General features: G+C 43.5%; 1 protein-coding gene across 8 annotated transcripts in view; it reads left to right on the top strand.

The window, feature by feature from the left end:
* The window catches only part of LOC139762341 (dachshund homolog 1-like), a 223,882-nt gene extending 222,982 nt beyond the window's left edge, over nt 1-900 (top strand). For all 8 annotated transcript variants that reach the window (XM_071687028.1, XM_071687030.1, XM_071687029.1 and 5 more), the window contains one exon: nt 1-900. This exon is cut by the window's left edge. The gene's annotated coding sequence lies outside the window, so the exon portion shown is untranslated.
* Nucleotides 901-12,316: the final 11,416 nt, after the last annotated feature.

The following is a 12,316-nucleotide window of genomic DNA, read 5'->3' as shown; positions in this document are numbered from 1 at the left end:
ATTTACGATAAGGATAATGACATGGGTCTCCAATACTCGTAATTGCTTTTGTATATACGAAGCAGTTACAGGAGTGTTGATGAACTAGTACCCTATGGTACGACGGTACACAGGGAGGGGTTCATCCCTGAGGTGTATGGTACGTACATCAGTGTCTGTACCTACGTAGGACCGTGGTGCGTGGTACATACATTATGTACCGTATCAGTATGGACAAAGTTCCCTCAGACATTTCTTTAGGTTGAAAGTGCGTATTAACCTTAATGAAATCCCGCTCTTCTAGTCAGTTCTCATTTTACCAGACACCCACACAGGCAGGGTCATGTGGTGGGTGTTCTGTCCCGTGTGTGTTCCTCCACACCCCACAAATCCCCCCCAACTCTGGACCCGAGTTGAACCTGTTCTGTACATGTTTCTCTGGCTATGCGCACACACACACACACAGACACACACACACACACACACACACACACACACACATCTTCCTCAGCTGTTCACCGCATACCCTTCCCCGTTACTGAGCAAATAACCATGTAGAAGCAGTCACTGGGTTTTTAAATCACAAAATGATACAAAAGAATTGTACTGAAGATGACCTGGTCAAGAAGTCCCTCCTCTTGAGAGTGCTTCTATAGACGGTTGTGGAATCCCAGACATCAGAAACAACGGTATTTTTCTACTGTAGTGACCTTGTGGATCATGGTTCTCTGCTTGACCAAAACCTGAACTTACGAGTCTATATATATATATTTACATATATATATACACACACATATATATATATATAATCTATTTACATATAGCAGACTCATTTCTCCTAGAAAGATCTGTGCTCCTTTGTTCTCTATAGAAGATAAGGCACAAATGTATGTAACATGGAATAAATGTTGGAATTCTGTAGTATTATTCTATCATTGACATTTGCCTGAGGGACGCGTCTGAACGTAGAGAGAGACATCTGAACGTATCAGGACCAGTCAAAAGCCTGAACGTTACAAGACGATCTACAAGAACCCTGAAGGTAACAGAACATCTGAAGGATATATGACCAGTTAAGAATATGAACGTAATGAGGCTGATTAAACGAACGAGAAATTCTAAACGTAATGGGGTCATTAGGAACATCTGAACGTAAGAGAACATATGTGCGTCACTGGGCCATTTAAATCTTAAAAGTTCCATCAACAAATATTGTCATTTTATGTTATTTGCATATTTGTTGGAACCAAGAGAAACACCCTGACTTTATGTCATTTTGGACCACATCAAGACACACGGGTTGAAGGAGACCAGCTACATTGCCTTTTATTACACCAATGATATATGGACACTAACTTGCTTTCCGATTTCCTATGAAAATCAATGAATGCCAAAATATGCAGGTCGATACGACCTTCATCCCCTTCTTCAAACCGCAGTGTGAAAGTCCTCTCGTATACACAAATGACCCCACACTTGCCCCACAGCTCTCATCCACCACACAGGCAATGACACGCGCGCTCCACTGTATCATATAACCGGAACACTGGTTCACTCAGATTTCTTTTCTTTTTCGTGCTACTGAAATCTACCGTTACCTTCTTAACCTCTTGACTGATAAATATTTAACCTGTAACCTCCTATAACCCCAAATATCCAACCCTTTCCACTTGGCAAATCTCCACCCACACTGAGCATCGCTAACGACGCATGCATGTTATTTACTTTCCAGACCACAAACATCAACATAAACGTCATAAACAGATTAAACACCTTCGGAACATTGATCGAAATCTGTTTTACACAGTGAAAGAGAATCCGTTTGTTTCCTCTGCAGGTAACTTATCCGCTCCATCCTAAGTTACGCCTCACCTGCCTGGTCACCCACTTTTCCAAAAGCAAACATAACAAAACTACAAACCACACAAAATAGGGCACTCACAACAATTACCAGCTGCCTGGAAACCTAAATGCTCAATATCTACACAGCGAAACCAAAACCCTTCTGATGCAATACCACCACGACATGCGCGGCGTCAAATTCTTTGACCCCTCGCAGCCAAACAGTTCATAACCAACCACCAACTCCCATGGAGAGAAGATCCTCAGTAACCCACACTCGCTGATCCGCCTCCTCCATAAGTAAACACAACATGGATAAAACACATTCACACCTGTAATGTTTCAACAACTGCTGAGCAACCGCCCCGCCAACCGAGCCTTAAACTTTTACACCCGTCTGAAACTACACTCCCCAGACATGTACGAGTCACACTCTCTCGTATGCACATCACTGTAAACACCAATTCTTCTTAACGCATGACCCATCTGGCCCAACGTGCAACGTCAATACTGAAGACGCTGAACACTGTTGTCTACTAATCACCTGATGAAGACCAACAAATTATATTACTACACCTTTTGACCTGTTCTCCACCCCGGTGGACGTGGCTGGCTTACTGAGCGGAGCCCGCCCCCCATTCCCTTAGATAGGTGTCTTTCTGATATCTGGATGATGACACACAGATGATGTTATCTGGATGATGACACACAGATGATGATAACTGGATGATGACACACACTTAATGATATCTGGATGATGACACACAGATGATAACTGGATGATGACACACAGATGATGATAACTGGATGATGACACACACTTGATGATATCTGGATGATGACACACAGATAATAACTGGATAATGACACATATGATATCTGGATAATGACACCTGATGATAACTGGATGATATCTGGATGATGATAACTGGACGGTGACACAAAGATGATGATAACTGGATGATGACACACAGATGATGATAACTGGATGATGACACACAGATGATGATATCTGGAGGATGATAACTGGATGATGACACACATATTTTGATAAGTGGATGATGACACAGATGATGATATCTGGATGATGATAACTGGATGATGACACACAGATTATGATAAGTGGATGATGACACACAGACGATGATAACTGGATGATGGCACAGATAACTGGATGATGACACACAGATGATAACTGGATGATGACACACACATGATAACTGGATGATATGTGACTGGTAATTGCATAACCGTTGATAACTGGATCATATAAACCTAGCTGATGATTAATGATAATGACACCAGTTACGTGGCGAGTGGACGGTACGTGGGTGATGATGTCTGGATGAAATGATCATCATGATGTCATGATACGCATGATGATGATCAAGCGCTTGTTGATGACAAAAAGGTCATACCATCTGCACTGATGGTAGTTACCATCCCCGTTGTTGAACCATCTGGCCCGTGCGCACTCAGTCGCTACACCACCTGGTCCAGCCATACACGTGGGATGAATCACCTTGGTCAGTTGCACATATGGAATGAACCACCTGGGCAGTCGTGCACATGAATCGCCTGGGGGGTCGAATACATGGAATGAACCACCTAGCCAGCCTTACACGTGAAATAAACCATTTGGCCAGCCGTACACGTGGAATGAACCACCTGGCCAGCCGTGCACATACACAAACTGCACCATCTGTACAGCCTGTAACCATAAAATACACCATTGTACAGCTGTATACATAACTGAATCACTTGGCTAACTTATGGTAATGCCTGAACTAACTTTATCTATCAATTTCACACCAGCTACACCATCTATCTACCAGACAAACTGGCTACACCCTCTTGTTTATCACACTCTCTGGCTACACACTTTTATCTAACACACACACACTGTCTACACTTTCTTATCTATCACACATACTGGATACATCATCTTCTTACCTAACACACACACTGGCTACACCCCGTTATCTATCACACACACTGGCTACACCCCCTTATCTATCACACACACTGGGCGCACGCTATTATCTATTACACACACTGGTTACACCATTTTAACTACCACACACACTAGCTAGACCCCTTCTCAATCACACACACACACACACACACACACACACACACACACACACACTGGCTACACATTATCTATCACACACACTGGGCACACCCTCTTATCTGTCATATGCCCTGGCTACACCCCTTTATTTATCAAACACACTGGTTATTACATTCGTTTCTATCATACACACAAACCTGTCTACCATGGAGGAGAAAAGAGAGATAGGTGACCTGGTCACAGCCCTCACGTTTCTCAATCGTCTGGACGAAATGAAGAGAGAGAGAGAACAGCTCTTCATGAGATGGCAGCGTCAGTGGAACCAAACAGAGGCCGAGGTAAGAAGCTTGGAGGAGATATTGTGTTAGGCAGGACGTAAAGAAGTAGTGTTTTAATGTAAGGGTGATGGAAGGAGGGTTGCAGCAGACTAAACAAGGTAACTGTATTTACCAGCAGTATGCAAATGTTTAAAAGGCTGTTTGGTTATCAAGAAACTTCAAGTGATGGTGGCCATCATGAGCGTGGTGCTTGACCCTCGTATTCTAACAGATACATAAGTACAAATACGTCATGACCACCGGTTTCATCAATTTATCTGTCAGACAGACAGCATTCAGAACAACCACGAAGATCTAGGGCCAAGGCTGTTAAAGTCACAGACGAGCAACAGCTTCAACAGGGTTATGAAAGAGGCAAGAGGAGGAGGGTAGGCGATACCAGAGGATCAAGTGAAGACATATTTCATAAAGATATATCATTTTTCTGTAGCAAATGGAAGGTGTAATAAGTCCAATGGATATGAGGCAGAGGAATGGTTCATATGGAAGGTGTTATAAGATCACTGGGTATGGGACAGAGGAATGGTTCATATTGAAGGTGTGGTAAGACCACTGGGTAAGGGGCAGAGGAATGGTTCATATGGAAGGTGTGGTAAGACCACTGTATATGAAGCAACGGAATGGTTCATATGGATGCTGTAATAAGACCACTGGGTATGGGGCAGAGGAATGGTTCATATGGCAGGTGTAATAAGACCACTGGATACAGGGCAGAGGAATGGTTCAAGCTGATATTCGGGTGAGCATTGTCAAGTATAGTATAGGCTTATAACACATTGGTCATTTCTGATACATAAAGAAAGAAATCAAGTTAGAATATGATACTAAGTGAATCAAACCACCAAGTGAATCAAGCCACCAAGCCCCACAGGTAACAGCACTGGCACCCCTTCCATCAGCGAGGTAGCTATCATGTGTAATGCACCGAAACCACAGCTCCCTATCCATATCCAGGCCCCAAAGACCTTTCCATTTTTTACCCCAGACGTTTCACATGTCCTGGTTCGATCCATTGACAGCACGTTGACCCCGGTATACCACATCGTTCCAATTCATTCTAGTCGACCCCAGTATACCACATCGTTCCAATTAACTCTATTCCTTGCATGCCTCTCACCCTCCTGTATGTTCAAGGCCCCGATTACTCAAAAATTTTTTCATTCCATCCTTTCACCCCCAAGTTGGTCTCCCGCTTCTTTATTCCCTCCACCTCTGACACATATAACATCTTTGTCAATCTTTTCTCACTCATTCTCTTCATATGTCCAAACCATTTCAACACACCTTCTGCTATCTCAACCACAATCTTATGTTACCACACAACTGTCTTACCCTTTCATTACTTACTCGATCAAACAACCTCACATCACATATTGTCCTTAAACATTTCGTTTCCGACACATCCATCTTCCTCTGTACAACCTTATCTATAGCCCATGCCTCTCAACCATATGATATTGTTGGAACCACTATTCCTCATACGTGCCCATTTCTGCTCTCCAAGATAACGTTCTCTCTTTCCACACATTCTTCATCGCTCCCAGAATTTTCTCCCCTGTCCCCCACCCTGTGACTCACTTCTGCTTCCATGGTTCCATTCGCTGCCAAATCCACTCCTAGATACCGAAAGCACTTCACTTACTACAATTTTTCTCCATTCAAACTTACATCCCAGTTAACTTGTTCCTCAACCCTTCTGAACCTAATGCCCTTGCTCTGATTCACACTCACAACTTTCACACACTTCCCAAACTTAGTCACTAACTTCTACAGTTTCTTACTCGAATCAGCCACCAGCGCTGTATCATCGGCGAACAACTGACTCACTTCCCAGGCCCTCTCATCCCCAACAGACTGCATACTTGCTTCTTACTCTCCAAAACTCGTGCATTTACCTCCCTAGCCATCCCATCCATAAAAAAAAGATAAACAACCACGATGACATTACACACCCCTGCCGCTGACCGACCTTCAATGTGAATCAATACTTTGCTTTTTCCTACTCGTACACATGCCTTACACCCTTGATAAAAACTTCTCACTGCTTTTAACAGCTTACCACTCGTACCATATACTCTTAAGACCTTCCACAAAGCATCTCCATTAACCCCATCATATGCCTTCTCCAGATCCATAAATGCCACATACAGATCTATCAATTTTTCTAAGTGTTTCTCACATACATTCTTCAAAGGAAACACCTGATCCACACATCCCCTGCCACTTCTGAAACCACACTGCTCCTCCCCAATCTGATGCTCTGTACATGCCTTCACACTCGCAGTCAATACCCTCCCATACAAATTTCCATGTGTACTTAACAAACTTGTGCCTGTGTTCACTGGCACTGGGCATGCATTCCGCCAATCCTCAGGCACTTCACCATGATCCATACATACACTGAATATCCTTATCAACCAAACAACAACACAGTCACCCCCCTTCTTAATAAATTCAAGTGCAATACCTTCCACTCCCGCCGCCTTGTCGGATTTCATCTTTCGCAAGACTCTTACCACCTGTTCTCTCTTCACCAAACCATTGTCCCTGAATCTCTTACTTCGCACATCACCCCGACCAAAACACTCTACATCTGCCAATCAATCATTAAACACATTCAACAGTACTTCAAAATACTCACTCCATCTCCTCCTCACTCGATCACTACCTGTTATCACTTCCATCCATTCCCCCTTCAGCGAGGATTCCATTTATTTTCGTCTTTCGCATATATATATATATATATATATATATATATATATATATATATATATATATATATATATATATATATATATATATATATATATCGTTAATCAGATGGCTTTGATTAGGGCCTCAGATGCCCGTGCCATCTAAGCTGATATAAGAAAAGTAAATAAAGATTTCTATCACAAAGTTGCCAGGCAACTGTGCAAACTGTCAACAATGTCTGCCTGACTCTCTGAAAATGATTTCTCCTTAAATCCTCAGTTCTTGGTGCACCAGCCTGGGTACGGTACACCAGCCTGGGTACGGTGCACCAGCCTGATATGGTGCACCAGCCTGACTATGGTTCACAAGACTGGGTGTGGTGCATCAGACTGGCTATGGTGTACTAGCCTGGTTATGGTGCACAAGACTGGCTATGGTGTACTAGCCTGGCTATAGTGCACAAGACTGGCTATGGTGCACCAGTCTGGCTATGGTGAGTCAGTCTGGCTATGGTGCATTAGCCTGGCTATGGTGCACCAGTCTGGCTATGGTGCATTAGCCTGGCTATGGTGCATTAGCCTGGCTATGGTGCACCAGTCTGGTTATGGTGCATTAGCCTGGCTATGGTGCATTAGCCTGGCTATGGTGCATTAGCCTGGCTATGGTGCACCAGGCTGGCTATGGTGCATTAGCCTGGCTATGGTGCACCAGTCTGGCTATGGTGCACCAGTCTGGCTATGGTGCATTAGCCTGGCTATGGTGCATTAGCCTGGCTATGGTGCATTAGCCTGGCTATGGTGCACCAGTCTGGCTATGGTGCATTAGCCTGGCTATGGTGCACCAGCCTGGCTATGGTACACCATCTTGGTCATTGACATTAGAAAGTTTCACCTAGGGAAGATGTTTTGTTGGTAACTTTGGGAAAATTTTCTCATCATTAAATTGGTGGAAATGATAACTGAGAGTACATTGGTGATGGTGTTGGTGGTGATACTGATAGTGGTGATGGAGAAGGGTGGTGGTGGGTGTGGGTGGCGATAAGTACGTTGGAGACATGACGCCTCCAAACTCCCCTTCTTCAACTTCGTACACTTGTCCTACTGGCCGGGTTAACCTTGACTGATGGCTACTCTCTACTTTACTAAAATAAAAACCTGAATCTTTTTTTTTTTTTTGTTTTGCTTAGCCACTGTTTCCCGAGTTAGCGAGGTAGCGCAAGGAAACAGGCGAAAGAATGGCCCAACCCAACCACACAGACACATATATATAAATCACGTCCACACACGCACATATACATACCTATACATTTCAACGTATACATACATATACATACACAGACATATACATATATACACATGTACATAATTCATAATTGCTGCCGTTATTCATTTCCGTCGCCACCTCAAAACACATGAAATGACAACCCCCTCCCTCCGCATGCTCGCGAGGTAGTGCTAGGAAAAGACAACAAAGCCCACATTCGTTCACACTCAGTCTCTAGCTGTCATGAACAATGCACCGAAACCACAGCTCCCTTTCCACATCCAGGCCCCACAAAACTTTCCATGGTTTACCCCAGACGCTTCACATGCCCTGGTTCAATCCATTGACAGTACGTCCAATTCACTGTATTCCTTGCACTCCTTTCACCCTCCTGCATGTTCAGGCCCCGATCGCTCAAAATCTTTTTCACTTCATCCTTCCATCTCCATTTTGGTCTCCCACTTCTCCTCGTTCCCTCCATCGCTGACACATATATCCTCTTTGTCAATCTTTCCTCACTCATCCTCTCCATGTGACCAAACCATTTCAAAACACCCTCCTCTGTTCTCTCAACCACACTTTTTTATTACTACACATCTCTCTTACCCCTTCATTACTTACCGATCAAACCATCTCACACCACATATTGTCCTCAAACATCTCATTTCCAATACATCCACCAACCTCCGCACAACTCAATCTATCTAGCCTACGCCTCGCAACCATATAACATTGTTGGAGCCACTTTTCCTTCAAACATATCCATTTTTGCTTTCCTAGATAATGTTCTCGCCTTCCACACATTTTTCAATGCTCCCAAAATTCTCGACCCCTCCCCCTCCCTGTGACTCACTTCCGCTTCCATGGTTCCATCCGTTGCCAAATCCACTCCCACAAATCTAAAACACTTCACTTCCTCCTGTTTTTTCCAAACTTACCTCCCAATTGCCTTGTCCCTTAACCCTACTGTACCTAATAACATTGATCTTATTCACATTTACTCTCAGCTTTCTTCTTTCACACACTTTACCAAACTCAGTCATCAGCTTCTGCAGTTTCTCACCCGAATCAGTCACCAGCGCTGTATCATCAGCGAACACGACTGACTCACTTCCCAAGCCCTCTCATCACAACAGACTGCATACTTCCCCTCTCTCCAAAACTCTTGCATTCACCTCCCTAACAACCTCATCCACAAACAAATCAAACAACCAATGAAACATCACGCACCCCTGTCGCAAACCGACATTCACATGCCTTACATCCTCGATAAAAATTTTTCACTGTTTCTAGCAACCTGCCTCCCACCCCATATATTCTTAATACCTTCCACAGAGCAATCTCTATCAACTCTATCTTATGCCTTCTCCAGATCCACAAATGCTACATACAAATTCATTGTTTTTCTAAGTATTTCTCACATACATTCTTCAAAGCAAACATCTGATCCACACATCCTCTACCACTTCTGAAACCACACTTCTATTCCCCAATCTGATGCTCTGTACATGCCTTCACCCTCTCAATCAATACCCTCCCATATAATTTCCCAGGAATACTCAACAAACTTATACCTCTGTAATTTGAGCACTCACTTTTATCCCCATTGCCTTTGTACAATGGCACTATGCTAGCATTCCGCTAATACTCAGGCACCTCACCATGAGCCATACATGCATCAAATATCCTTACCAACCAGTCAACAACTCAGTCACCCGATTTTTTAATAAATTCCACTGCAATACCATCCAAACCCGCCGCCTTGCCGGCTTTCATCTTCCGCAAATCTTTCACTACCTCTTCTCTGTTTACCAAATCATTCTCCCCAACCCTCTCACTCTGCACACCACCTCGACCAAAACACCCTACATCTGCCACTCTATCATCTAACTCACAAACCTTCAACATACTCACTCCATCTCCTTCTCACATCACCACTACTTGTTATTACCTCCCCATTAGCCCCCTTCACCGATGGGGGCTAATCTATATCCACCAAAACCTCTTGACAAAGATTCGCAGAAATTAGATAAGTCACGGATGTGTGGATATAAATTCTGGAAACCATAGTCATGTTGTTTTCAATCGCTGGGTACTGTAGACATGATGGTGTTGTCACAAGATGAATATCCATAATTGATCTTATCATATAATTTGTACACATCAGGAGATTCGTTCACTCGGGACCCTCATCTGTTCGCTCCTGCGGAGGGTTACCACACCCTGCTTCGCTTGCGTAAAGCCCTCCCACCCTATCTGGCTACTACATCCTCCCTCACCACAAGAACTTCTCTCCTCCCAGAACAACTCACAACGAACGGTGGAATAGTATTGTTCAGTGGCTCCATTCACTCACTCACGCCACATACCTCGCATAATCCCGGCAAAACCTTCCCACTGTGCACTAACAAATTCATGTTTCCCGAAAATATACCACCCCAGCAGCCAGTAATTTCTCTCGTGCTAAGGAAATGGACAGATCATTAGCAACTGTGTGTAGGGGATAGATGATGTGTGTAAGGCAACTTCCTTGGCGTATGATAATGCAAGCCGGGAGCATTTTTTCTCTAATGCACATATAATTGAATACAACAGCATATGTAGAATTATTGATCTTCTTTCTTATGTTTTCTAATGTTCTCATTATTATTCTACCATTAGGTTGGTGCTCAAACACCTGTTGTCCAAAATTACCAATTTCATTTCAATCAAGCTTTCACCTTCACGGGGGCATCATCAGGAATCTACAACAAAGGAGAAAAAACTGCGCCATGAAACTGGGAATGATATATAAACCGGAAACAAAATGTAAATAAGAAACGCACTCGGTTAAAAACAGTACATAGCACATGAAAATAAGGGACAACACTAAAAGCGAAACAAGTGTCATGAAGGGAAATATGAGTTGCAGTCTAAATACAAAGTATGGAAACAAATGTACAAAACAAAATTACAGGTGAGGAAATGCAGAACAATATTAAACGAGGCAGGAAGTTAAGAAGTCCATCACTAAATACACTGAGTTAAGTCAAGCGAGACTGTTATTGTCCGGATGTGGAGCTGAGGTCAGGCTGGGCTCGTCTGATTCTCTCTGGCCTTCGTAACCCAGGACGGGGAGGGCCAGTGATGCGTTTCTCCAGTCCAGAAATGACGAGCTCGGTAGGTTGTGTCGGGGGCAATAACATAACCCATCTGCTCTGAAACCGCATCAGGTCTACGTCGTATTAGTGGGCCATTACAGAGCTGAATGACGGTGGTCGTGTTTGTCTGGATGTTGATGACAGGTGCTTTCTCTCTAATGTGAATAGTTTCTAATATCTATAGTCTCCTCCGAACACTGCAACAAGTAATGTTTTTGGTGTTATTCACTATATTCTCCCTCGTTAGTCTAGTTCCATGCCTTTGTTTATGATGTTTAATTCCACCTTCTTGAATATGGAGCAAGAAGCGACGGCTCAGGGTGCAGGTTGTATGTCCAATGCATTTTATGTGGTGGTGTTGAGAGTCCTCAGTATTGCATCGATACTCATATACCACATCGGCACGATTCAAACTTCCAGTGCGACCTATCATATTGTTGCTTATTACGAGCGGACATGTTTTCGGATTGTTGTGTTCTGTTATCAAACTGATATCCTTGTCTTCATCCTTAGAAATAAAGAACCACAAGGCATCACAGCTTCCCTGGATGTGGAGTCTCTCTTCACAAATATACCAGTGGAGAGGACAACAGACATCATCCTGGGTCATGTTAACCAACACCATGTCTTACCTCCCCTGAAGATGTCCAGAAATATATTAAGAGAAATGTTACGTGCCTGCACCATGGGGACACCTATCAGACGTCCACAAGGCAAGCTTTATCGGCAGGTGGCTAGAATAGCAATGAGGGTCACCCTCTGGGGGTTGTCTTCGCGCAGGCATCTAAGTCCTTTGTCGAAAATACAGCACTGCGACTTGAGAACAGATTTACTGCAGATATATAGACAACATTTTTATCTGCATCGATAACAGACTCACTGGAAAACCACCGTAATCGGTTCCAAGAAACTTCAGGCTTAAGATTTACAGTAGAGTGGAATGATTACTGTAAGATTACCTTCTTGGATGTAATGGTTAATACCAC

Source organism: Panulirus ornatus, chromosome 43, assembly GCF_036320965.1.
Source record: "Panulirus ornatus isolate Po-2019 chromosome 43, ASM3632096v1, whole genome shotgun sequence".
Lineage (NCBI taxonomy): Eukaryota > Metazoa > Arthropoda > Malacostraca > Decapoda > Palinuridae > Panulirus > Panulirus ornatus.
The sequence above is the reverse complement of the archived record's forward strand: the minus strand, read 5'-3'. Positions and strand labels throughout refer to the sequence as shown.